The sequence below is a fragment of the Arachis ipaensis genome, chromosome B4, assembly GCF_059453495.1.
Source record: "Arachis ipaensis isolate K30076 ecotype BB chromosome B4, ASM5945349v1, whole genome shotgun sequence".
NCBI classification, from domain to species: Eukaryota; Viridiplantae; Streptophyta; class Magnoliopsida; order Fabales; family Fabaceae; genus Arachis; species Arachis ipaensis.
The window spans coordinates 78,304,360-78,327,560 of record NC_142439.1 but is presented as its reverse complement, the minus strand read 5'-3'; the positions used below and the strand labels follow the sequence as shown (position 1 = coordinate 78,327,560).

Genomic DNA, 23,201 nt, shown 5'->3' with positions numbered 1-23,201 from the left:
GCCTTCTAATCCTGAAATCACTTAACAAACATATCAAGGAAAATGAATGGAATTAAAGTGAATTAAAATTAGTGATTTAATGGCCTAAAAAGCATGTTTTTACTCTTAAGCACAAATTAGGAGAAATTTAGAAAACCATGCTATTTCATTGAATAAATGTGAGAAAAGATTATAATATCTCCTGAATTTAACACAAGATAAACCACAAAATTGGGGTTTATCAAACCTCCTCACACTTAAACTAAGCATGTCCTTGTAAGAACTGGGGTTTTTCACGTAAAACCATTTTGATAAAATAATAATTTTGAGTGCCTGAGATGGATTCAAAATTTAGAAGTTTTAATTTGAAAATATAAAGGTGAAATTTGGTTTCAGTGAATTTTTCTGAGTCAGAAAATGTATTTTCTGCGAAAGACCGAGAACCAGTAACCGAACCGGTCGAACCGGTTTAAGCCTGTCCGGTACTGTGTTTTGAGGAAAATAATATTTTGAAAAATTGATTTATTGTTTTGAAAGGATGAAAATAATTTAGAATTGAAAACCGAGCACTAATCTTAAAGGTTTTGGACCAAAGTGGGCCAAACGGGCTAAAAACGCTAACGGATTGGACCGGTCCCAAACCGAACCCAAGGTCAAACATATATAAGCTCACTTAATGAGCTTTTCAGCTTATTCTCCTCCCCAAATGAGAGAGAGCTCGGATTGAGAGAGAAGAGAGGTGAGGGTGGGGTTTCACTATTCACCTCCACCTTCCGGGAGCCATAACTTGAGCTACAGAGCTCCGATTGACGAGCCGTTTGCGGCCACGCAAAGTTCTTGTCGAGCTCTACGTTCTTATTTAAGCAAATCTGGTAATAACTCGAAGCTCAAGTCCCGGTTTTCTGCCCTAAGTTTCTGCGCGTTTTTGGGTTTAGTTTTTGAGCAAGTTTTGTGGTTTTGGTTGTTTAGGTGATCTCTAGTAGCAGGTAATTGATGAATTTTACCCCTAATCTCATTGGATAAGGTAAGGTTTCACTAAATCTTTGTGTTTAGTTATTTTCTGTATCTTAGATTTTGATTTTGGTGATATATGTGTTGTTAGTTTGAGCTTTGGTGTTTGTTGGAGTTGGTTGGGGCTTTGGATCAAGTTTGGTGGCTTCGTTTTGGTGTTTGGAGCGTTTTGGAATCAGCCAAGGTATGATTTCAGTTTTTTTATGTAATATGTAATGTTTCTGGACACTTAGGCTAGTTGACCCTAAGATAGGATTGAGTGTTATTGGTGTATGAATATTTAAATGTGAATTGATGTTAATTATTGGTTGTATTGGATTAGTGTGGTTGATGATGATAATTTGGAATTGTTGGTGTTAATGAGTATTGATGATTGGTGTTGTGTATGAGGGTTGTTGATATGGTTGTTGAGTTGTTAAATGATGAGGTAGGATGATTTATGATGAATGAATGAACTTTGGTTGTGTTGATGAAAGTGTTGCATGGTAATTGATGATTTGGAATGGGTCATAAATGGCTATATTGATGTTGGTAGTTGGATATGGGAGATTGATATTGAAATTGTTGATAGAATAATGATTGTGAATGTTTTGGTTGGAAAAATTGTTTGTAATGTCATATGTTTGAGAATTGAGATTGAGAATGATGAATTATGATGGAAAAATTGGTGTGAATGATGAATGCTAATCCAAAAGGGTAGATTGTGCTGTAATTGGAAGTTTGACATTGTTTTGGTTGGATGTGGTTTGTGAAAGTTGGTAAATTGAGATATGTGAATTGGGTTGGATTTAGAGTTGTTGAATGGTTTAGAGGTTTTTGAGATTGAGAAGATGATTGAAGTAGTATTTGGTATGAATTTTGGGTTGTTATGGAATGGTTGATATGTGATTGATTTGGTTTTGGATTGAGATTGGTTAAAATTTGAGGTTATGAGGTTTTGGGTAAAAATGGATTTTTGGTGAACTTTGTCTGATCACAACTTCTGCCTCGGTTTTCAAAATTTGTTTAATTTGGTTTAGAATTAAAGATTATTGAAAACCCTTCGATTTGATATAAAGTTTGTAAAATTTGGAATTTTGTAGAGAAAGTTATGATCATTCAAAGATTGGTGTCAAAATCTGAAATTCTGCAGACTTGCAGAATTTTGTGATTTCTGGTATGTGCGTACGCACAGCTTTGTGTGCACGCACACACCAAGGAAGTTTTACAACCTGTGTGTACGCACAGCCCTGTGCGCACGCACATATTGGGAAGGTCAGTCTGTTGGGGGCGCTAGCACAGGTTGTGCGAGTGAACAGACATTGTGAATTTTGGTACCTGTGCGTACGCACACCTCTGTGCGTACGCACATGTTTTGAAACTTCCTGGGCGTGCGCACGCACACCCTTGTGCGTACACACATGCCTTGTTTCGCAAACTTAAACTTTATTTTCAACTGTTTCACCTTCCCAACAAGCTTGTAAGCTTCTGTAACACCATTTTGAGATTCTTGGGCTTATTTTTGGATATTGGAACATGGGGAAGGTCCTAGGAGGTTTGAATGGGTTTTACTTTGAAAATTTAGCAAACGGAGGTTTAGGTTTCTGGTGTACTGAGGATGAGTTGGTTGAGAGAGAAGGAAGAGTGGTGAATATGGTGATTGCTAACAGCGAATCTGAGAAACTGATGAACTAAGGAGTTCAGAATGGAAAATATGAATTTAGGATGGTTGAGATGAGTCGAAGACTCGAAGAGAAATGATGATCTTGATGAATATTGAGAATGGATAACTGAAAGTGACTCGAGATGAGGAATGGTAATGTCTGGTGATGATTTGATGATGAGGAAACGATTTGATTATATGAGAGTGTGCGGAGCCTATATCTCTGGCGTAGCAGAATATTCTGCTGCATGACTAGTTGTTGTTGAGAGTGTGCAGAGCCTATATCTCCGGCGTGGCAGATGTTTCTGTCGCATGACTTGTTGAATGTTGAGAGTGTGCGGGGCCTATATCCCCGGTGTGGCAGACTGTTCTGCTGCATGATTTGTTGTGGTTGGTTCCTTTTCTGCTGCAGGAAGTGTGCGGGGCCTATATCCCTGGCGTAGTAGACTCCCTACTACATGAGTGTGCAGGGCACTATATCTCTGGCGTGGCAGAAAATGCTACATCTGGAAGGATGTGTCGGGTTGGCATTTACGGACCGATGATGAACAGATTTTTGCTAGTAAAGAATTTACAATAAATTCTCGTTGCAAGTATAGTTTCTAAACCAACAATAATCCTTTCATACAAAAATTTGGTTGTCACAAGTAACAAACCCCTATAAAAATAATAACCGAAGTATTCAAACCTCGGGTCATCTCTCAAGGAATTGCAGGGAGGTGTAGTTATTATTGTTTATGAGATTGTATATTTTTGGGGTTTTGAATAAGGAACAATGAAATAAAATGGCAAGAAATTAAATTAATAACTAAGAAAGCTCTTGGCAAGGTATGAGAATTAGAAGTCCTATCCTAGATATCCTTATTAATTGTGACATCAATTCTCCATTGCTCCCACTTAGTTAACCTCTAACTATGAAGGAAATTCAAGTAGATGAATCAATTTGATTCCTCAAGTCCTAGTCAAATCCTAAGGAAAGACTAGCTTTAGAGGGATCCAAATCAACTAGCAACTTCTTAATTATCAATCAACAAAGGAGTTTGATAACTCAAGAGTCTTCAATTACTCAACCATAGCCAAGAGGAGAAAAATCTACTCTAAAATCCAACCAAGCATTTTGTCAAACACTTGGAAGGCATAATATAAAAGCATATAAATTAATAAGAGATAATAAAATCCAAACAACCAATTGAAAGCATCAATAACATAAATTGAAGAAAGCTATCATAAATATAAAATACCTCAAATTGTATTAAATAGAAAATTAAATCTAACAAGAAGAGTTCATAAGCTAAATTGGGAAAATAAATAAACCAACAAGGGAAATAAATAAACAAGAATGCTAGAACTAATAGGAGTAGAAGAGAAACTAAATTAAAGTAAAGTAGAAATCCGAATTGGAGAAGAAATAAACTAAGAATCCTAAAACCTAGAGAGAGGAGAGAGCCTCTCTCTCTAGAAAACTACATCTAAAACCTAAAATTATCTCAATGAAAGTTGTGTTAAGGAATTAATGATTCCCCCACTCTGTAGCCTCTATTCTGTGTTCTCGGGCTTGGAACTGGGCCAAAAAGGAGCCCAAAAAACTAATATGAATAAATGAGCAAAGAATTGATAAACACCACTCAATTTAGCACAAGATAAACAGTAAAATAGTGGTTTATCAATCTCCACACACTTAAACATTAGCATGTCCTCATGCTAAGCTCAAGAGAACCAAAAGAGTGAAGGCAGAATGGTGAAACTTATGCAATACAGCCTATTTAGATGCAAGCTACCTACACGCATCATGCTATTCTAATTACTATCTATCTATATATATATAAGTATACATGTGGTCAATTTGAGTCAAATTTTCAAGAAATCATATATGCACAATCAAGGGCTAAGTCAATCATATCAAAACACATTCACAATTGAGTTGAGTTAATCAAAAGAGTTCACAAACTTGCAAGACAAGCAATGATCAAATATGGACATATGGAAATGAGCAATTGAACCCTCACTGGATTTGTATATGCACTCTAATCACTTAAATGTTTGGGGTTAAACAACTCGACTTTTCTCTAGTCATGCTTTCTAAAACTTTGTTCTTCATCTAACCAATCAACAATTATCGAGTGTACAAATGCAAATATCATGAGGGCTTTCCAGGGTTGTAATGAGAATAAGGTAAGGGTGAGGATATATGTATGGGCAAGTGAGCTATAATATGAATCTTTGACTAACTTAAGTTCCCACCTAACATACACACTCTCTCTATATATATATGAAATTATTCCTAACTACCCATAATCTCACTTTTTCATCACATACTCATGTATCCAAGTTTTCTTTAATTTTACCACATATGCATTGATCTTTTATTAAACTTAGCATTAGGTTAATTTTATCCCATATTTATTTATTTATTTATTCATCGTTTTTATGAACATGAAAGCAAACATAACATATCAATGCATATGGTTTTTCTGGTTTCACATGAGTAAGCACCCAAATTCTAATATTTTTGTCAATAAAATATATAACACCTTCTCATCAACCCAAGTTCCCACAATTTCCCATACTTAGTTGACACACCATCTTTAACTTAAGCTAACCAAATATTCAATTGGGGTAATTAATTATTTTTCTGCTTAAGGCTAGTGATGTGGTAAAATACAGAACAAATGGGGATTAAGAGGCTCAAAGTGGCAAACAAGGGTAATTGAAGTGGTAGGCTATTTGGGATAAGTGAGCTAATGACAAATGATGGCCTCAATCATATATAAGCATGAACATACACGAAATAATGGACATATAGAATGGAACAAAGCAAAGATTGCAATCATAGTGAAAAAAAAACACAAGAATAAAAATCATGGTTAAATAATGTAACCATGCAATTAAGCTCAAAAACTCACGGGTTGTGTGTTTTTAGCTCAAAAACCATATTCCAAATATATATATCTGATGAGCGGATAATTTATACGCTTTTTGGCATTGTTTTTAGTATGTTTTTAGTAGGATCTAGTTACTTTTAGGGGTGTTTTTATTAGTTTTTATGTTAAATTCACATTTCTGGACTTTACTATTAGTTTGTGTGTTTTTCTGTAATTTCAGGTATTTTCTGGCTGAAATTGAGGGACTTGAGCAAAAATCATATTCAGAGGTAGAAGAAGGACTACTGATGCTGTTGGATTCTGACCTCTCTGCACTCAAAGTGGATTTTCTGGAGCTACAGAACTCCAAATGGCGCGCTTCCAATTGCGTTAGAAAGTAGACATCCAGGACTTTCCAGCAATATATAATAGTCTATACTTTGGCCGAATTTAGACGATGCAAAAGGGCGTTGAACACAAGTTCTACGCTGCAGTCTGGAGTTAAACGCCAGAAACACGTCACGAACCAGAGTTGAACGCCAAAAACACGTTACAACTTGGTGTTCAACTCCAAAAGAAGCCTCTGCACGTGTAAACTTCAAGCTCAGCCCAAGCACACACCAAGTGGGCCCCGAAAGTGGATTTATGCATCAATTACTTACTTCTGTAAACCCTAGTAGCTAGTTTAGTATAAATAGGACTTTTTACTATTGTATTAGACATCTTATGATTTTTAGTTCAACTTTGGATCATATTGATCACATTTGGGGGGCTGGCCATTGGGCCATGCCTGAACCTTCATCACTTATGTATTTTCAACGGTAGAGTTTCTACACACCATAGATTAAGGTGTGGAGCTCTGCTGTTCCTCATGAATTAATACAAAGTACTACTGTTTTTCTATTCGATTCAACTTATTCTGCTTCTAAGATATCCATTCGCACTTCAACATGAATGTGATGATCGTGACAGTCATCATCATTCCCTATGAACACGTGCCTGACAACCACTTCCGTTCTACCTTAGATTGAATGAGTATCTCTTGGATTCCTTAATCAGAATCTTCGTGGTATAAGTTAGAACCCATGGATGGCCATTCTTGAGATCCGGAAAGTCTAAACCTTGTCTGTGGTATTTCGAGTAGGATCTGGGAAGGGATGGCTGTGACGAGCTTCAAACTCGCGAGTGCTGGGTGTAGTGACAAACGCAAAAGGATCAATGGATCCTATTCCAGTATGATCGAGAACCGACAGATGATTAGCCATGCAGTGACAGCGCATTGGACCATTTTCACTGAGAGGACAGGATGTAGCCATTGACAACAGTGATGCCTAACATACAGCTTGCCATGGAAAGGAGTAGGATTGATTGGATGAAGACAGCAGGAAAGCAGAGGTTCAGAGGGACGAAAGCATCTCTATACGCTTATCTGAAATTCTCACCAATGAATTACATAAGTATTTCTATCTTTATTTTCTGTGTATTTACTATTATTATTCGAAAACTCCATAACCATTTAATATCCGCCTGACTGAGATTTACAAGATGACCATAGCTTGCTTCATACCGATAATCTCCGTGGGATCGACCCTTACTCACGTAAGGTTTTATTACTTGGACGACCCAGTGCACTTGCTGGTTAGTTGTATCGAAGTTGTGACAAATTTTGAATTAAGATTAGAGCACCAAGTTTTTGGAGCCATTACTAGGGATCACAATTTCGTGCACCAAGTTTTTGGCGCCGTTGCCGGGGATTGTTCGAGTTTGGACAACTGACGGTCCATCTTGTTGCTCAGATTAGGTAATTTTCTTTTTGTTTTATTTTCAAAAATTTTTCAAAAATCTTTCAAAAAAAATTCTTCCTTTTGTTGTCGTAAATTATTCAAAATTTTTTAAGAATGAATTCTAGTGTTTCATGAAACATGTTGAAGCCTGGCTGGCTGTAAAGCCATGCCTAAATTCATTTGGATTGAGGCTTCCAAGTCATCATTACAAGAGCAAACTAGTTGTTGCTAATCAAATTTGTTATTGTATGACTGATTTGTATCTTCTAAAGCTTGGCTGGCTATTAAGCCATGTTTAACCCTTAGATTGGAGCTTTAGGCCAACATTGAAAGATTCTTGGAATTCTTATTAAAAATTTTTGAATTTCTTATTTTCTTTTTCCTATATGTTTTTCGAAAAAATATACAAAACTCCAAAAAAAAAAATAATAAAATCATAAAATCAAAAATATTTTGTGTTTCTTGTTTGAGTCTTGAGTCAATTTTAAGTTTGGTGTCAATTGCATTTTTGCTAAAAATTTATGCATTTTTCGAAAATTCATGCATTCATAGTGTTCTTCATGATCTTCAAGTTGTTCTTGATAAGTCTTCTTGTTTGATCTTGATGTTTTTGTATTTTTGTGTCTTTTGTTGTTTTTCATGTGCATCTTTGCATTCATATTGTCTAAGCATTAAAGATTTCTAAGTTTGGTGTCTTGCATGTTTTCTTTGCATCAAAATTTTTTCAAAAATATGTTCTTGGTGTTCATCTTGACATTCAAAGTGTTCTTGGTGTTCATCTTGACATTCATAGTGTTCTTGCATTCATCACATGTTTTGATCCAAAATTTTCATGCATTGAGTCTTTTTGATGTTTTTCTCTTTCATCATTAAAAATTCAAAAATAAAAAAATTATCTTTCCCTTTTTCACTCATAAATTTTCGAAAATTTGAGTTGACTTTTTCAAAATTTTTTTAAAATTTAGTTGTTTCTTATGCGTCAAATCAAATTTTCAATTTAAAAATCTTATCTTTTCAAAATCTTTTTCAAAAAAATTCAAATCTTTTTCATTTTTCTTATATATTTTCGAAAATTTTAAAAATATTTTTCGAAAATATCATCAACAATTAATGTTTTGATTCAAAAATTTCAAGTTTGTTACTTACTTGTTAAGAAAGATTCAAACTTTAAGTTCTAGAATCATATCTTGTGATTTCTTGTGAATCAAGTCATTAATTGTGATTTTAAAAATCAAATCTTTTTCAAAACTAATTTCAATCATATCTTTTCAAAAATATCTTTTTTTTTATCTTATCTTTTTTCAAAATCATATCTTTTTCAAATATCTTTTCTAACTTCTTATCTTCTTATCTTTTAAAAATTGATTTTCAAAATTTGTTTCAACTAACTAATTAACTTTTTGTTTGTTTCTTATCTCTTTCAAAACTACCTAACTAACTATCCCTCTCTAATTTTCGAAAATACCTCCGTCTTTTTCAAAAATTCTTTTTTTATTAATTAATTGTTTAAATTTTAATTTTAATTTTAATTCTCCTTTAATTTTCGAAAATCATTAACTCTTTTTCAAAATTTAATTTTCGAAATTCTCTCTCATATCTTTCTATTTATTTATTTATTCATATACTAACACTTCTCTTCATCTCATATCTCTGCTCTCCTCACCCTTGTGTTTGGATTCTCCTCTATTCTCTTTCCTTACATTACATTCTTTTCTTCTTCTACTCACACAAAGGAATCTCTATACTGTGACATAGAGGATTCCATCTTTTCTTTGTTATTCCCTTCTTTGTCATATGAGCAGGAGCAAGGACAAGAACATTCTTGTTGAAGCAGATCCTGAACCTGAAAGGACTCTTAAGAGGAAACTAAGAGAAGCTAAATTACAACAATCCAGAGACAACCTTACAGGAATTTTCGAACAGGAAGAGGAGATGGCAGCCGAAAATAATAATAATGCAAGGAGGATGCTTGGTGACTTTACTGCACCTAATTCCAATTTACATGGAAGAAGCATCTCCATCCCTACCATTGGAGCAAACAACTTTGAGCTGAAACCTCAATTAGTTTCTCTGATGCAGCAGAACTGCAAGTTTCATGGACTTCCATCTGAAGATCCTTTTCAGTTCTTGACTGAATTCTTGCAGATATGTGATACTGTTAAGACTAATAGAGTAGATCCTGAAGTCTACAGGCTCATGCTTTTCCCTTTTGTTGTAAGAGACAAAGCTAGAGTGTGGTTGGACTCTCAACCCAAGGATAGTCTGAACTCTTAGGATAAGCTGGTCACGGCTTTCTTAGCCAAGTTCTTCCCTCCTCAAAAGCTTAGTAAGTTTAGAGTGGATGTTCAAACCTTCAGACAGAAGGAAGGTGAATCCCTCTATGAAGCTTGGGAGAGATACAAGCAACTGACCAAAAAGTGTCCTTCTGACATGCTTTCAGAATGGACCATCCTGGATATATTCTATGATGGTCTGTCTGAATTAGCTAAGATGTCATTGGATACTTCTGCAGGTGGATCCATTCACCTAAAGAAAATGCCTGCAGAAGCTCAAGAACTCATTGACATGGTTGCTAATAACCAGTTCATGTACACTTCTGAGAGGAATCCTGTGAGTAATGGGACGCCTCAGAAGAAGGGTGTTCTTGAAATTGATACTCTGAATGCCATATTGGCTCAGAATAAAATATTGACTCAGCAAGTCAATATGATTTCTCAGAGTCTGAATGGAATGCAAGCTGCATCCAACAGTACTCAAGAGGCATCTTCTGAGGAAGAAGCTTATGATCCTGAGAACCCTGCAATAGCAGAGGTGAATTACATGGGTGAACCCTATGGGAACACCTATAACCCCTCATGGAGAAATCACCCAAATTTCTCATGGAAGGATCAACAAAAGCCTCAACAAGGCTTTAATAATGGTGGAAGAAATAGGTTTAACAATAGTAAACCTTTTCCATCATCCACACAGCAACAGACAGAGAATTCTGAGCAGAATTCATCTAGCTTAGCAAATTTAGTCTCTGATCTATCTAAGGCCACTGTGAGTTTCATGAATGAAACAAGGTCCTCCATTAGAAATTTGGAGGCACAAGTGGACCAGCTGAGTAAGAAAATCACTGAAACACCTCCTAGTACTCTCCCAAGCAATACAGAAGAAAATCCAAAGAGAGAGTGCAAGGCCATTGATATAACAATCATGGCCGAATCCAAGGAGGAAGGGGAGGACGTGAATCCCAAGGAGGAAGACCTCCTGGGACGTCCTGTGATCAACAAGGAGTTTCTCTTTGAGGAACCAAAGGAACCTGAGGCTCATCTAGAGACCATAGAGATTCCATTGAACCTCCTTATTAGGTTCCATTGTTCTTTCATGTTTTATTAGGTTCATGATCATGTGGAGTCACAAAATAAATAGAAAAATAAAATATAGCAGAAGAAAAATCACACCCTGGAGGAAGGGCTTACTGGCGTTTAAACGCCAGTAAGGAGCATCTGGCTGGCGTCCAACGCCGGAACAGAGCATGGATCTGGTGTTGAACGCCCAAAACAAGCAGCATCCTGGCGTTCAGATGCCAGGAATGCACACTGAGGAAAGCTGGCACTGAACGCCAGAAACAAGCATAGAACTGGAGTTCAACGCCAGAAACATGATGCATCTGGGCGCTGAACGCCCAAAACAAGCATCAATTCGGCGTTTAAATGCCAGAATTTCATGCAAAGGCATTTTACATGCCTCAATGGTGCGGGAATGTAAATCCTTGACATCTCAGGATCTGTGGACCCCACAGGATCATCTCAGGATCTGTGGACCCCACAGAATCCCCACCTACCCCCACTCATATTCTTCCCTCTTCTCAATGTTCATCCTCTCTTCCAAATAAACACCCTTCCCCAAAACCCTTAACCAATCACCTCAAGCTCTCTTCCCTATTACCCATTCACCATTCATATCCATCCACTCTTCCCCATAAACCTACCCCATAAACCCCACCTACCTTCAAAATTCAAAATCACTTTCCCACCCAAACCCACCCCATATGGCCGAACCTAACCCTTCTCCGTCCACTATATAAACCCCTCCATTATTCTTTATTTTCACACAACAAACCCTCTCATCCCCTTCTTGGCCGAAACACAACCCCTCTCTCCCTCTCTTCCACATTTCTTCTTCTTCTTCTTCTTTTATTTCTTCTCTTGCTCGAAGGTGAGCAATATTCTAAGTTTGGTGTGGTAAAAGCATAAAGCTTTTTGTTTTTCCATTACCATTGATGGCACCTAAGACCGGAGAATCCTCTAGAAAAGGGAAAGGGAAGACAAAAGCTTCCACCTCTGAGTCATGGGAGATGGAAAGATTCATCTCCAAAGCCCATCAAGAATACTTCTATGATGTTGTGGCCAAGAAAAAGGTGATCCCCGAGGTCCCTTTCAAACTCAAGAAAAATGAGTATCCGGAGATCCGACATGAGATCCAAAGAAGAGGTTGGGAAGTTCTAACAAACCCCATCCAACAAGTCGAAATTCTAATGGTTCAAGAGTTCTATGCTAATGCATGGATCACTAGGAACCATGATCAAAGTAAGAACCCAAACCCAAAGAATTATCTCACCATGGTTCGGGGGAATTACTTAGATTTTAGTACGAAAATTGTGAGGTTGGCGTTCAACTTGCCAATAATGGAAGAGAACGCATGCCCCTACACAAGGAGAGTCAACTTTGAGCAAAGGTTGGACCAAGTCCTCATGGACATATGTGTGGAAGGAGCTCAATGGAAGATTGACTCAAAAGGCAAACCGGTTCAACTGAGAAGACTGGACCTTAAGCCTGTAGCTAGAGGATGGTTGGAGTTCATTCAACGCTCAATCATTCCCACTAGCAACTGGTCTGAAGTTACTATAGACCCGGCCTTCATGATTCATAGCATCATGATTGGAGAAGTGGTGGAGGTTTGTAACAACCCCGGTTTTCGAGAACGCGAAATCTTTTCTGAAAGTACGGATTTCTCCGGAAGATCAGTAAGGGGGAAAACCTTTGATATATCATCAAGTATCTCAATCCTCATTGTCATTATGTCATCTTTAAGTTAGAACCTTTTCCGAGACAAGCTCGATAACGCGGTCACGAAGAACCTGGTTTTTGAACCGTATCGGTTAGAAGTTTTGATTTGTTTTTTTGTAAACAGTCTCAGTTTGACGAACCGGACTCGATTTATGAGAGAAGAGAGATAATAGGATGATATTATCATTATATTAGTAATAGAAGCTTCTTGAATAATATTATAAGGTTACCCGGTCAGTTTTAGTTAAAAACAGAAAATCGGTTTAACCGGGTTTACGGTTTACTGGTGCAGCTTAGCACCAACACTCTTTGATGAATTTAGCAATGCTAAGGCCTCATTATACATGTACTATTCTCATAATAAATATGTTAATAGTGTCATTTATGCTAGTAGCTCAGAAAATAATTTTTAGAGATGTTTTTACGAGTGTTCCGATACATCTAGTTTTAGTAGTTAAACACCTGAGATATTTTAATATTATTTTAACCCACCTCCAAGCCAACCAATCACAACTCACCTTACACCCCCAAGACCTCCAAGGCTGTCTCATTTCATCATTTTGGCCGAAAATAACAAGAGAGAAAAGAGAGAAAACTTCATGAACACTTAATCTTCAAAGCTTGATTTCTTCTGAACTAAAACTCAAATCAAAACTCTGATTTCACCAAAATGATCCTCTCTTCTTCCTCTACATAACCATGTGACTTATCAAGGCTGGAAATAGGGTTAGATGGCTGTCTCCCTCCCTCTTCAATTCGGTTTTCAAGGAAAACCATGCAAAACATGTGTTTTCTTGATGTTCTTCCTTAAGAATCATGCTTAACATGACTTGAGGGCCAAGAAACGTTAATTTTCAGCAAGTCTAAGGTGAGATATCTCTTCCTAACGTGCTGAGGGAGATTCGGTCAGTTGAGAGTTTGTGGATTTAAAGTTGTTCTTGATGTGTTTTAGGAGGAAAAAGTGCTAAACGACCACCTGAAAGTCTAACTGAATTAGGAGCAGCAAATCAAGGTAGGGTGTAACAAAATTAATCCTGATTATTTGTGTTTGAGTTGTGTGAATGTTGTATGATTTGGCTGTGCTAAAAATTGGTTGCATATATGATTGATTCTTGGTGAAAATTTGGTGAAATTTTGATGAAATTTGATAAAATTCAAGCTTTAAAGTTCATGTTCTTGGGCAGCTGGAAAAACAAAACCCTAAGCTTAAATTGAGGTTCAATTTGTGTTGAAATCATGTAGAAAAGATGGGGTTTTAGTGGCTGCTAATTTATTATGAATTATAGTATAAATCGGTTGCTGAAAAGACTGAAAAACGGGTAAAAACAGAGAAGGAATCTGAAGAATTTATGAAGAACTTGAAGAACACTTTGAGTGTGATGAAGAACAATGAAGAACACCTTTTTGATTCATAAAAGGGCAAGGAAGTAATTAATTTGGTGTTTGGGGGGTTATTTAGTAATTTCTGAAAGTTAGGGTGGTAAAAGTAGAAATATTAAAAGTTACGGGTGGTAAAAAGTGAATTTTAAAGGTTAAAAGTAAAAGTAAGTTAATTTTCGAAAATTTAATGATAAAATAATAAAAAAACATAATAAAATATTAAATAATAATATTTAATTAAAAATAATATTTTAATAAAAATAATAAAATAATACGGAAAAGGCAGTTTTCTGTAAAAGCTTTAGAAAGACAACTTTAAGCGCAGAATTTCATAATTACCTTCATAAAACACTTAGGGAGTGGTAAAAACATATTAGTGAGGCAAAGATAAATAAAAGATAAAAAGTTGAAGAAAAGATAAAAATCGAAGATAAAGTCTGTAAAGTTTTAATGACAGAAAAACAGACAGAGACTAGTGAACGAACTAGGGCAACATAGTTAGTCCTGGAATTGCGAATAGGGTTAGGTATTATATGAAAAGTTAAACTGTTTCAGTATAGACTTAATGAACCTATACTTGGGACAGACTAACTATTCATACCGAAATTTACATAAGCTTTAAATACATACATTAAACAGAAAAATCAGAGCAGAATAGAGAAACACAGAAAACAGAGTAACCAGAGCAGAGTAAAGGGATACAGAGAAAAGAGTAATCAGAGCAAAGTAAAAAGACAAAGAGAAAAGAGTAATGTGATAAAGAGAAATGGTTTGAATTAAGATGTTGTAAAAGTGAAAGATGTAAAGTTTGTACAGTATGATTGAACAGAGAAAGAAAAAAGTACTGCATAAGAATGTGAAAATGATGACGAATAATGAGAATGATGATGAATGATGATAATGAGAATGATTATGTGATGATTTGTTCCTTGAGGCAACCCAAGAGATATTTATTTGTTGCTTGAGGCAACCCAAGAGATATGTTTATTCATTTGTTGCGTTAAGGCAACTCCAGATATACTTGTATTATCATCTGCTGCAGTGAGGCAGTCAGACAGATAATGGTGTGATCACTGAGAATGCTTTCCTACGGTACAGATCCATATTTTATTTCTGTAAGGCAGAGGGGTTATTTTCTGCTACAGAAGTACCGTGACCACCTGTTCCATTTCTGTAGTGGCAGAGGGGTTATTTCCTGTATACAGAAGGTGTGTCAGCGTACATCCCTGCAGTGGCAAATGTGTTATTTCCTGCGTGCAGTGGACCCTGTGGTGGCAGAGGGGTTATTTCCTGTACACAGGGGTATAGCCAATAGGAAAGCCTTATCCAGACAGAGGTTGCTGGATAACATCGGGAGCGGGTTAGTAACCGACAGATGAGCTCATTACCTGCACTAGGGCTAGACATGCATCATACTTGGTTGCGCATTTCCTTTATTATGTTTGTGGTATGAATGTATGCTTTCCTTGTTTGTATTCCATTCTCTGCGCTTGTGATATTTTCTTGTATTCTTCTGTTTGTGTTCTGCTATCTGTTTTCTCTATCTTCTCTACTTATCTGTGTTTTCTAATTACTGCTTCCTTGTATTCTGCTAATAGTCTGCTAAACAACATAGAATTAATGAACGTAACTAATAACCCCGACCCTACTAAGAACTCCCTAGTTCTTACCCCTTCTCTCTCCCTTCCCCCTTCAGATGGAAGCAGGAGTACCCTTCCGTAATCTACTGATGACCGTTTCGCAAAGAGAATTCCGCTCTAGGTAGTCTTCTGAGTCTAGAGTAAACTCCGTTTCCTGTTTATAGGTATATACTGTGAGACCAGCCAACGTCTGCACCCCGTTCGTATGCGCATTTTAGCCTAAATCCTGTGTACGAGACTCCTGTTGTGTGGCTACCTGATAAGGTACCAGAGAGACGTCATATGGCAACGTCTGATCGTGCAGAAGAATAGTAGATGATGTTCCATCTTTTGGTGATGTTCCACCTGACTTGAGTTTTGAAGACTTAGAACGCACTTTTCCTCGCTTTAGTAGTTTAGAGGGACTAGGTGAGTATAGAGTCTAGGCTAGCCTAGGTGCCAGCTTAGGGACCTCTTGAACAGGTCAGGACCTGGGATGTTGTATGTATGTATATGTATATAGTTATTATCTAGCTATACCTAGGGGTGTTCTAACTAAAGGTCTATACTCTAATAAAGGCTGGATAACTGAATGTTGCTAGCTACTTGTGATGTATTTATGTGTGGCTTCTTATAACTGTTTTATCTGTTATCAGCTGTGAGTTGATTATGAATGATTCCGTCTATTAATCCAAATGTTTTCAAAAAAAAAGTACCTCGCTAACTAACTACGCTTTTAACAATGAATCAAGCTCGTATAATAAATAATAGATAAATATACCTCAAGAACTCTACAAGGTGGCTAACAAGACCTCCACTGTGGCAAGGTTAGCCTTTCCTCACCTCATTTTCCATCTATGCAATTCGGCTGGGATTGACATAGAGGGAGATATCCTCATTGATGAGGACAAGCCCATCACTAAGAAAAGGATGGAGCAAACAAGAGAGCCTATTCATGGATCTCAAGAGACGCATGAACAAGCTCATCACCAAGAAATCCCTGAGATGCCTCAAGGGATGTACTTTCCTCCACAGAACTTTTGGGAGCAAATCAACACCTCCCTAGGAGAACTGAGTTCCAACATGGGACAACTAAGGGTGGAACATCAAGAGCACTCAATCATCCTCCATGAAATTAGAGAAGATCAAAGAGCTATGAGGGAGGAGCAACAAAGACAAGGAAGAGACATAGAAGAGCTCAAGGACATCATTGGTTCCTCAAGAAGAAAACGCCACCATCACTAAGGTGGACTCATTCCTTGTTGTCAAATTTTCTGTTTTTAGTTTTCTTATGTTAAGTGCGTATCTATGTTAGTGTCTTATTACATGATCATTAGTATTTAGTAACCTTGTTTTAAAGTTATGAATGTCCTATGAATCCATCACCTCTCTTAAATGAAAAATGTTTTTAATTCAAAAGAACAAGAAGTACATGAGTTTCGAATTTATCCTTGAACTTAGTTTAATTATATTGATGTGGAGACAATACTTTTTGTTTTCTAAATGAATGCTTGAACAGTGCATATGTCTTTTGAAGTTGGTGTTTTAGAATGTTAAATATGTTGGCTCTTGAAAGAATGATGACAAGGAGACATGTTATCTGATAATCTGAAAAATCATAAAAATGATTCTTGAAGCAAGAAAAAGCAGTGAATATAAAGCTTGCAGAAAAAAAATGGTGAAAAGAGAAAAAGAAAAAAAAGAAAAAGCAAGCAAAAAAGCCAATAACCGTTAAAACCAAAAGGCAAGGGTAAATAAAAAGGATCCCAAGGCTTTGAGCATCAGTGGATAGGAGGGCCTAAAGGAATAAAATCCCGGCCTAAGCGGCTAAACCAAGCTGTCCCTAACTATGTGCTTGTGGCGTGAAAGTGTCAAGTGAAAACTTGAGACTGAGCGGTTAAAGTCAAGGTCCAAAGCAAAAGAAGAGTGTGCTTAAGAACCATGGACACCTCTAATTGGGGACTTTAGCAAGGCTGAGTCACAATCTGAAAAGGTTCACCCAGTTATGTGTCTGTGGCATTTATGTATTCGGTGGTAATACTGGAAAACAAAGTGCTTAGGGCCACGGCCAAGACTCATAAAGTAGCTGTGTTCAAGAATCAACATACTGAACTAGGAGAATCAATAACACTATCTGAACTCTGAGTTCCTATAGATGCCAATCATTCTGAACCTCAATGGATAAAGTGAGATGCCAAAACTATTCAAGAGGCAAAAAGCTACAAGTCCCGCTCATCTGATTGGAGCTATGTTTCATTGATAGTTTGGAATTTATAGTATATTCTCTTCTTTTTATCCTATTTGATTTTCAGTTGCTTGGGGACAAGCAACAATGTAAGTTTAGTGTTGTGATGAGCGGATAATTTATACGCTTTTTGGCATTGTTTTTAGTATGTTTTTAGTAGGATCTAGTTACTTTTAGGAGTGTTTTTATTAGTTTTTATGTTAAATTCACGTTTCTAGACTTTACTATGAGTTTTTGTGTTTTTCTGTGATTTCAGGTATTTTCTGGCTGAAATTGAGGGACTTGAGCAAAAATAAGATTCAGAGGTAGAAGAAGGACTGCTGATGCTGTTGGATTCTGACCTCCCTGCACTCAAAGTGGATTTTCTGGAGCTACAGAACTCCAAATGGCGCGCTTCAAATTGCGTTGGCAATTAGACATCCAGAGCTTTCTAGAAATATATAATAGTCCATACTTTGGCCGAGTTTAGATGACGCAAAAGGGCGTTGAACTCCAGTTCTACGCTGTAGTCTGGAGTTAAACGCCAGAAACACGTCACGAACCAGAGTTGAACGCCAAAAAACATGTTACAACTTGGCGTTCAACTCCAAAAGAAGCCTCTGCACGTGTAAACTTCAAGCTCAGCCCAAGCACACACCAAGTGGGCCCCGGAAGTGGATTTATGCATCAATTACTTACTTCTGTAAGTAGCTAGTTTAGTATAAATAGGACTTTTTACTATTGTATTAGACATCTTATGATTTTTAGTTCAACTTTGGATCATATTGATCACGTTTGGGGGCTGGCCATTCGGCCATGCCTGAACCTTCATCACTTATGTATTTTCAACGGTAGAGTTTCTACACACCATAGATTAAGGTGTGGAGCTCTGCTGTTCCTCATAAATTAATACAAAGTACTATTGTTTTTCTATTCAATTCAACTTATTCCGCTTCTAAGATATCCATTCGCACTTCAACATGAATGTGATGATCGTGACAGTCATCATCATTCCCTATGAACACGTGCCTGGCAACCACTTCTGTTCTACCTTAGATTGAATGAGTATCTCTTGGATTCCTTAATCAGAATCTTCGTGGTATAAGTTAGAACCCATGGATGGCCACTCCTGAGATCTGGAAAGTCTAAACCTTGTCTATGGTATTCCGAGTAGGATCTGGGAAGGGATAGCTGTGACGAGCTTCAAACTCGCGAGTGCTGGGCGTAGTGACAGACGCAAAAGGATCAATGGATCCTATTCCAGTATGATCGAGAACCGATAGATGATTTGCCATGCAGTGACAGTGCATTGGACCATTTTCACTGAGAGGACAGGATGTAGCCATTGACAACGGTGATGCCTAACATACAGCTTGCCATGGAAAGAGGTAGGATTGATTGGATGAAGACAGTAGGAAAGCAGAGGTTCAGAGGGACGAAAGCATCTCTATACGCTTATCTGAAATTCTCACCAATGAATTACATAAGTATTTCTATCTTTATTTTCTGTTTATTTACTATTATTATTCGAAAACTCCATAACCATTTAATATCCGCCTGACTGAGATTTAAAAGATGACCAGAGCTTGCTTCATACCGAAAATCTCCGTGGGATCGACCCTTACTCACGTAAGGTTTTATTACTTGGACGACCCAGTGCACTTGCTGGTTAGTTGTATCGAAGTTGTGACAAATTATGAATTAAGATTAGAGCACCAAGTTTTTGGAGCCATTATCAGGGATCACAATTTCGTGCACCAATATCATGCAAGTTACAAAAGGTTTTAACTCAAATCAATGTGAATCTTAAATGCCTTTTCTAAGAAAAAGATACATTCCTTAAAAATTTCATCAATTGAACAACATTTATTATATATATATATATAATGAAATATTGTGACTATGAAAAGCTAAAAGTTTTTAGTTTATCCCTATTTTCAATCAAATCAATTTCTCATATGTCAAAAGGGTAAACTAAACTTAATAATCCATGTTTTTCCACATTACAACTAATAGACTAAAAGTGCAATTCAAGCTAAATATCTAAGATATGTACAAGCCCAAAGTGCAAAATGCAACAAAGTAAAAATAAACAGAAGTACAATAAAATAGAAATGTGCAAGTACTAAAAGAAAAAATAAAATAAAATAAAGCAAAATACAAAATAAAGCAAAATAGAATAAAAGTCTGAAATAGTTCACCAAAATATAATCTGCCAGAGACAGAGACCTCTCCACACTTAAATCACAGCATCGTTCTTGATGCTCTCGGTCAATCTGGGTGTGAAGGATCATCGCCTACTGAAGGGTGTGCCGCTGGCTCTGTCGGCGGTGGTTGTGCAGGTGCCTGTGGCTCTGCAGGCTGCTCAGGCTGAGTCTCCTCGTGCTGTGCCTGCTGTTGGATCTCCTCCTGCTCATCCTCCTCCTCCTCAGAGTGCTCTGAGGGTGTGTCAGGCTCAGAGGGAATGTCAGTATGCCCCGACGTCATAATCAGCTTCAGATGTGAATAGCATCTCTTGTTGTGACGCTCCAATTGCTCATAACGCTGCTGATTGGTATCTTCTTCCCTAGTAACTAGTTTAGTATAAATAGGACCTTTTACTATTGTATTCGAGGTCTTGGTCATTCTGGTTCACCCTCTGGGGCCGAAGCCAATGAACACCATTATCACTTATGTATTTTCAACGGTGGAGTTTCTACACCCCATAGATTAAGGTGTGGAGCTCTGCTGTTCCTCATGAATTAATGCGAAGTACTATTGTTTTTCTATTCAATTCAAGCTTATTCTTATTCCAAGATATTCACTCACACTTCAACCTGATGAATGTGATGATTCGTGACACTCATCATTATTCTCACCTATGAATGCGTGCCTGACAACCACTTCCGTTCTATCTGTAATAGCTTGAGCGTGTATCTCTTAGCCTCCATTCCGAAAGATCGGAGTCTTCGTGGTATAAGCTAGAATCAATTGGCAGCATTTTTGAGATCCAGAAAGTCTAAACCTTGTTTGTGGTATTTCGAGTAGGATCTGGGATGGGATGACTGTGACGAGCTTCAAACTCGTGAGTGTTGGGCGTAGTGACAGACGCAAAAGGATCAATGGATCCTATTCCAACATGATCGAGAACCGACAGATGATTAGCCGTGCGGTGACAGCGCATTTGGACTATTTTCACTGAGAGGACGGACGGTAGCCATTGACAAACTATGATCCCCCAACATACAGCTTGCCATGGAAAGGAGTATGAATGATTGAATGAAGACAGTAGGAAAGCAGAGATTCAGAAGGAGCAAAGCATCTCCATACGCTTATCTGAAATTCTCACCAATGAATTACATAAGTATTTCTATCCTATTTTATATTTTAATTATATTTTAATTATCAAAACTTCATAACCATTTGAATCTGCCTGACTGAGATTTACAAGATGACCATAGCTTGCTTCAAGCCGACAATCTCCGTGGGATCGACCCTTACTCACGTAAGGTTTATTACTTGGATGACCCAGTGCACTTGCTGGTTAGTTGTACGGAGTTGTGAAAAGGAGTTGAGATTACAATCGTGCGTACCAAGTTTTTGGCGCCGTTGAGATCACAATTTTGTGCACCAAGTTTTTGGCGCCGTTTCCGGGGATTGTTCGAGTTTGGACAACTGACGTTCATTTTGTTGCTCAGATTAGGTAATTTTATTTTAATTTTAAGCTTTTTAACTTTTATTTATTTTTGAAAAATTTCAAAAAAGAAATATATATATTTCTTCTTCAGAATTTTTAAGAATGAATTCTAGAGTTTCAGATGATGCTTTTATCATCACAGGAGCTAGTTGATTCCCATCAAATTGGCTGTTGTATGTAATGTCCTGCTGAAGCTTGGCTAGCCATGTCTAATCCTTTTTAGACTGAAGCTTTAGACTAATATTACATGATTCCTGGAATTCTTATTAAAAATTTTGAAATCCTTATTTTTCCTTTTCTAATATAATTTTTGAAAATTACAAAAAAAATTAATAAAATCATAAAACCAAAAATATTTTGTGCTTCTTGTTTGAGTCTTGTGTCAAATTTTAAGTTTGGAGTCAATTGCATCTTTTGAACTTTTCTTAAAATTTTTGAAAACTCATGCATGGTGTTCTTCATGATCTTCAAGTTGTTCTTGATGATCTTCTTTGTTTGATCTTTGCATTTTCATGTTTTGTGTCTTTTCTTATTTTTCATATGCATTTTCAATTTGTTAGTGTCTAAAGTTTGAAAATTTCTAAGTTTGGTGTCTTGCATATTTTTCTTTTCTTAAAAATTTTCAAAAATAAGTTCTTGGTGTTCATCTTGACATTCAAAGTGTTCTTGGTGTTCATCTTGACATTCAAAGTGTTCTTGCATGCATCATGTGTTTTGATCTTGAAATTTCACGTTTTGAGTCATTTTGATGTTTTTCTCTCTCCTCATTAAAAATTCAAAAATAAAAAAAAATATCTTTCCCTTATTCTTCTCATAAATTTCAAATATTTGATTTGACTTAGTCAAAAATTTAAAAAAAAAAAACTTAGTTGTTTCTTATGAATCAAGTCAAATTTTCAATTTAAAAATCCTATCTTTTCAAAACCTTTTCAAAAACCAAATCCTTTTCAATTTTTCTTTCATATTTTCGAAAATTTCAAAATTTATTTTCAAATCTTTTTCTTATTTCTATTTCATATTTTTGAAATTAATGCTAACAATTAATGTGATTGATTCAAAAATTTTAAGTTTGTTACTTGCCTAGTAAAAAAGGTTCAATCTTTAAATTTTAAAATCATATCTTTTAATTTCTTATTAGTCAAGTAATCAAATTTAATTTTAAAAATCAAATCTTTTTAAATTTCTTTTTCAAATCTTTTTCAAAATGATTTTCAATCATATCTTTTTCTATTTTAATCATATCTTTTTCAAAACTTAATTTCAAAATCTTTTCTAACTTCCTATCTTTCCAAAATTGATTTTCAAATCTTTTTCAATTAATTACTTGACTTTTTGGTTTGATTTTAAAAGTTTTCTATTTCAATCATATCTTTTTCAAAACCACCTAACTAATTTTCTCTCTCTAATTTTCGAAAACTCCTACCCACTTTTTCAAAATTCTTTTTAAGTAACTAATTGTTTCAAATTTTAATTTTAATTTTATTTCTCTTTTTAATTTTCAAATTCTAACTAATAATTAAAATAAAAACAAAAATATTTTCCTTTTATTTTTTTTAAATTCAAAATTCTCTCTCTCTCATCTCTTTCTATTTATTTATTTATCTACTAACACTCCTCTTCCACTCAAAATTCAAACCCCCTCTTCTTTACTGTGTTCGAATTTTTCTCTTCTCCTTCTTCTATTTTTCTCTTCTTCTACTCACATAAAGAAATCTCTATACTGTGACATAGAGGATTCCTATTCTTTTCTGTTATCTTCTTTTTCATATGAGTAGGATCAGGGACAAAGACATTCTTATTGAAGCTAATCCTGAACCTGAAAGGACTCTTAAAAGGAAACTAAGAGAAGCTAAAGCACAACCCTCTGGAGAGGACCTGACAGAAATTTTCGAAAAAGAAGGAGACATGGCCGAACCAAACAATAACAATAGTGGAGATGCAAGGAAGATGCTTGGTGACTTTATTGCACCC

At 36.2% G+C, this 23,201-nt stretch overlaps 1 non-coding gene across 1 annotated transcript; it reads right to left on the bottom strand.

Moving 5' to 3' along the window:
• Positions 1-9,605: 9,605 nt before the first annotated feature.
• LOC148568041 (small nucleolar RNA R71) lies at positions 9,606-9,709 on the bottom strand. The gene has a single exon (XR_015881723.1). It is a non-coding gene; the product is annotated as a small nucleolar RNA R71 (small nucleolar RNA).
• Positions 9,710-23,201: the final 13,492 nt, after the last annotated feature.